The following is a 6,000-nucleotide window of genomic DNA, read 5'->3' on the forward strand; positions in this document are numbered from 1 at the left end:
AAGCCGAGCAGCCAATCAACCAGCTGATGCCGATAAGGCGTGACTAAGCCGAGAAGTCAATCAACCAGCTGATGCCGATAAGGCGGGACTAAGCAAATTCCCTGCTTTAGGGGTGTACAGACGGCTACGCTTTGTTACTAAACTTGCCTTGCAACCATCAGTTGTCTGTGCCCTTCTGATCCCGTACCTCGGTGCGTTCCGTTCCCTACCCCCTCTCGTCGATCGTTGCTGCACTTTGAGGACCCGCCGCGGCCGGCGGCAGGGTAAAGCAGAACCTGTCACTTTGGGGAAAGTCACAATGTGATATCAAATGTGATAGCTCAAAGCTGAAAGAAGTTCACAGTTAAATACAACAGAAAACTCGGATTGTTCACTTACCTATTATCTCCTATTTAGAACATGGCAGGTGTCACGTTTCATTCTTTGAAATTTATCTTGACTTTCTATTACCAAAAAATTGTTATAATCTGTCTACTCGTCCTACCAAAACATCAGGTATTATCTACAAGGGATGACTTTTGGTCCTCCTGGGATCCAGTACGAAAGTTCTATTCATAAATGATTGGTCTCTTACTTCTGAGCCAGAGAAGAAAATTCTACCAAGATTTGACCTCTGGGAAATTATTTTACACCACTGTACATGTTGATGGAAAAGCTATAGGGCACTAAAGACTCAGAAAATTCTGAGTGTAATAAAAACTAGCTTTATTCTCACCTTGACCTGAAGTGATAATGTTCATTTTATTAGAATCAACCGTTTGATCCCTCGTTGCTACAAATCTCCTTTTGAAGAGACATGAATTGTTAATGGAAGATTTCCACTTGGTTTCAATTATTCTGAATCAACTGAGTTTTTTTTTTTTTCCTCTTTTTCCCCCCCGAGTAACCTGATTCAGATTCACCATTTAATTTTGTGGGATTTCAGTTTCCTTGAAGTTAGCATGATATGATTTTCCTCCCACAGAATTTAGTTCTCTGTGGATCTTATGCTCTAACATCCTGACAGCAGGGTGGTTCTTAACTATAGTAAATGTTCAGTAGGCTGTAGCAGTTTATTTCTTAAGGAGATATTCACATTAATGTTTTCATCAGAAGCTGTCTGCTGGTAGGGCCTGTGCACTTATAAAGCTCTTACATCTGATGTGGGTTTTTCCAAACTGTACAGTTGGCCATTGAAGCAGAACTGAAATATCTACTAATAAATTACTACACCACATCGAAATTGAGCCCTAGTCTATAAACTCTTGTTTATTTAACCTAAAAGTCATTTTTACCAATAATTACCAGCGAGTACAAAGGCCTCATTCTCTATAACAAAAGCTTAAAAAAATCACCTACCGCTAATATTTGAAATGATACACAGAAGACTAAAAAGCACTCGCCAAACACGTGTCTGACAACTGCTGCCTTAAAATGTGAGTGTTTGGGCTTCTAAAGGGAGTTCTGCATCGTTTTCACAACAGAAATCTATTGGTCTTGACTTACTTTCATTAATAAATCCTTGGAAAGTACAGACTTAGATTAGGACTCAGGGAATGGAAATAACCTAATTTTAAGCACTTTTCAGTGATCAAGGAGCGCACAGCCCAGCTTGAAATGCACCGGCCAGCACAGGGCGTCCGATGAGAAGCAGCAGGGAGGACGCTCAGGGCGGCTCTGCTGTCCGGCCCGCGTGGCCGCGCCATCGGGCACTCGGCAAACCCCGAGGAACAGCAACTAGGATTTTGGAGAAAAGCTCATTCTGATGCTTCCTTTTGGGAGGTGTGTCACGATTTGCAAACCTATTTCTCCACATGACGTCTGATTTCTCCTTTGGACCGAGGAGAGGGAAAAGCGGCCGAGCCTCTTCGAGCTCTCGATTCACAAGTTTCTTCGCCTGGGATTCTGTCCTATGTGGTGGTGTGCTTTTTAGCAATTTGTATTTTCCCCAATATTAGCTGTAACGTGACTCCACACCCGCCCCCCCCCCCCCCGTTTTCAAGGAATGAGGCGTCTGTTGCCCTTGTCATTATTGCCATAAACAGATTTTAGGTTGAATAATAGTTTGCCATCTATGATGACGGCGCCAATATCCTGTGTGTGTCACAGACCTGCCCCAAGAGCACCTGGGAACAGACGTTGGAAACCACGGCCCTGCCGACCTGAGGTATCACCCCAGTGTTCTCCCCCGTTTTGTACATAGTCACAGTAATGCCCAGGAGTGAAACGGACCACAGCCCAGGTGGAGAAAGAAGCAGGGTTTCCTTCCGTGGTCCAGTAGCAGCCCGTTCTCCCATCCAGCAGGGCAGGGTTGAGCTCTTAAGTTACTCTCCCCAAAAAATCACACCTGGTTGTTTTTTTTTTTTTTTTTTTAAGAGTTAAAAGTACTTGTCCATCACTCAGAATTTCCAGTTAGAACCCTTCATCTCTAAGGTTTTCTATTAATATCTTTCTCACAACACAGTATCGCCATTTATCAGCGTAACATAGGTTATCTGGGTTTATGGCGACTTTTTACATCTGGTGGAGATTTTGGACAGGTTATTTAAACCTCAAATCTCAGATTTCTCATCTACAAAATGGACAGACAGTGCCCACCTCCTAGGGCCCTTCAGAGGATTAAATGAGCTAATGAATGTCAGCTTCTCAGCACATTGACTGGGACTGGTATGTTTTCAGCGAGTGTTTGCCATTATTGTCTTGTGTTTTTCCTGGTGCTGCATTCTTTTAAACATAAACAAACATACATTTAAACTATTTGGAGTCAACGGTCAGGGGGCATTTTCTACCTTATTAAAGTCCTGAAAGGACGTGACACGCCTTCCTAAGAAATGCATGCACTTAAAGTCGGGCACCCAGGCGCTCTTGGAAGTGTTAAGCAACATGTTTTGCACATTTTCTACATGATTAAAATAATTGATGCATTTTATAACAAACCGAAGTTTTCAAAGAAAATCAAACTAGACTCCTCCCCCAACTATAACAGGCATATACGATTGTGATTGCTGGACGTGTCACTCTTAAGCAATGCTATTTAAACCCTATATATTCTTAGAATAAATTCTACTTTGTACATTAAACTTCAGTTTATGTGACTTGAAAATTTCAAAGATCAACAATACCTACACATACCCCCAACAATTAGATTAGGATGTTTATTCCCCGCTGTTTTTCTATCCTAAGACTATTCAGATGAGACACGTGCGTGTAAACGATCCGGTTGGTGACCAAGAGAAGGCACACAGATGCCAGCCTAGTGCTGAGAGCCTCCAACCCTTCGCTGAGAAACCTTCCCAGAAATGACATTTAAACTCTCGTCCTCTGCTCGCTGATGTCAAGGCACCAGGGGCACGGCCTACAGTGACCAGACCCCCTAATGTCCTTTGTCATGGACCACAGAACTTGCTGAAAGGTTATTCTTTTAAACCCTAATGTTGAAGAAATACAACCGAAGAGCTAACAAGCAAATGAAGGCGAGGGAGGCTCTGCTGGTCGTCATTTTGTCTGTGTCCCTGCAAAGGAAGCCCTGCTGTCACTTTACCAGCTCCTCCAAGACACATCCGTGACTTTCTCAGGAAGTGACTGGCTTTGCTGTCCCCGTCAGAGGAGTGAACAGCGCAGAGAGAACCCTCTCCTGAGAACAACGTGGGCGGCTGGAGCGAGGTCTGCCAGGCCCACTGCCTTTTGTCGTCAAGGGAAGGTGTCGAATAAGCAAGCCCATCTGTTCACTACCTACGTCCCTGCTGTTTCCTGACATGCTTCCCGTAGTACAGATTTTGCTTCACTATTTCCACGGGGACCAGGCCAGGATGCAGACGGTAGAAGCCGGCTGCAGCCTTTGAAAGAGTCACCCACTTGGCTCCGAGGGGTGATCAGACACCAAGCACGATTACGCTCTGGAATATCTTCGGCTCTTACGCTGCCTGTGTGAGGACAGCTTTGCTTTGCAAGAAACCTAGCCCCTCGGAAAGGTACGAGAGAAAATGCAGTAATAGCAAAATTACTCCGTGGCATGTGACACAGATCTGCTCTTAAAGAACTCAGAGAGAAAAAGCCAGAGTGAGGGGGAGGGGAGACTAGAACTGAGACTGGGCCCCTCAGGTGGTCAGAGAATCCCCTGAGAACTGATGATGAGAATGGTCAAATCACCCTCCTAATTGGGCGGCTGGTGAACAATGGCAGGGAAAGGAGGAGGCGAGATCGCCAGTGTCAGTGTTGTTGGTTTTTTAAACTTGTAAACTCTTACATTCTTGGGTGTTATCTACCACACTTCCACAGTAAAGCACACGCTAGACATTTTGTTTTCTTGGAGCAGATTAGAATGCTTGTCAGAAAGCAAGAGTCTTGTAACTGGCATTATAGCAGCTTTCCAAGCTCCAGACTGCAAAAGCAAGTCAGGATGGGAGCTGAGTCGCGGAGTAGAGGAGAAAGGTTTGTATAAACATGGAACCACAGTAGCAGTTGTTCAAGTAAATGGATCTTTGAGGTTGGAAACCCCGTTTTTAAAATAACAGAGGTGTGAAAATGATGCCATTGGCCAACTGACTAGAACAGTGAAATTGAGTTGGTAACGAAGCCGGGAAAAATATAGACGGTCAGCAACATAATCATGCCGGGAACCTCATTTTTCACTCAGAACCTTAAGGAAGTCTCATTTACATGCCACGTGGATTTACAAGGACTGCAGGTTACACGACAGCGTCCTCCCTCTGGCCACACAAGACGCCTCTGGGACGGGAATGAACTGAACTTAGTGGGCATGAACTTAAATTGTGGACACTGTTTACAATCATACGGCATTTTACCAAAGGCTATCTCCATTTTAAGTTCTTCCCCACTATTTAGAGTCAAATTCGGTACATTTTCCCCCCTGTGGTGGAGGTACCTGCAAAGCTATAGAAAAGGATGCTTGAGACCCAACAAATCCAACATGGGACCCACCCTCTTCCCTTTCAGAGATTTCTAACTCGCCATCCACTTGTTGCCCATGAACCTGGAAGTCAGCCTTGACTCCTTTCTCTCGGGACCTCCTGCTTCCGGTGACCACCCTGTTAGTTTCATTCTCCATCATCTTCCTGTCCAGGGGTGGCCACCATGTTGATGCTGGGGCACTGCAGTCAACCCATCACCCTTGCACAGCACCCCTGCTTCTGACTTATTGTCTCTAGCTAATCCTCCACCCGGCTCAGAAGCCCTCCCAAACTAGAGAATATTCCTGGACTTTCCCACTCCCATCCCTCATTATTTTTTTGGAGTCTAGAGCCCAGAAAGATTCTGTTTTTTGTATCATCCCCCTTTCTGCAAGCCCCTGATGTGCCAATTACAACTTAACCTTGTGGACAAGCTATTATTACTGAGGTTGTGTTATGCACAAAGCAGCGATTCCTGCAGACATCTCCTTTGAGATATTTGTCGCTTTCACACAACATTCATATCCCTTTAGCATCTGCTTTAATCCCCTTCACCCCCACTCTATGCCTCTGTCTCCATTCCAGCCTCTCCAGTCACCAGAATCCAGCACCCCTTCCCCCAAGACCCACCTTTGTAAAACAGTCGCCTCCAAACCACCTCAGCACATCTGCCTTCCTCAGCAAAACAAAAGCCCTCTAGTGAGATGAACCATACCTATTGTTGTTCCTGAAACATATGCTCTTGGAGAGCTTCAAGGCAACCAAACACATAGCTGATCACCTTACTCAGGAATCCTGGCAACACTCTCCCATCCTTCACGCTCAGCTCCCCGCCAGTATCTCTCCCCGCCCTCTGCCCTCACGCTCTGAACGCTAGTCCTATTTGAATGATTGCTATTCCAACAGATGTGCTCTTTCACCTCTCCAAGCTTTAACCATGCCACTTGCTATTTCCTCTGAACACCATTATTTGCTTCCTACTTTTGCTGGCTAACTGATCCTTGTTTTTCAACACTGAAGTCAGAAAGTCTCTGCTGAATGGCCACATGGTTAGTCAACCCTTCCAAGTATCTGAGAACTCCCATAAAGCACTCTGGAAATGTCTGTAGTA

This window comes from Kogia breviceps, chromosome 13 (genome assembly GCF_026419965.1).
Source record: "Kogia breviceps isolate mKogBre1 chromosome 13, mKogBre1 haplotype 1, whole genome shotgun sequence".
Lineage (NCBI taxonomy): Eukaryota > Metazoa > Chordata > Mammalia > Artiodactyla > Physeteridae > Kogia > Kogia breviceps.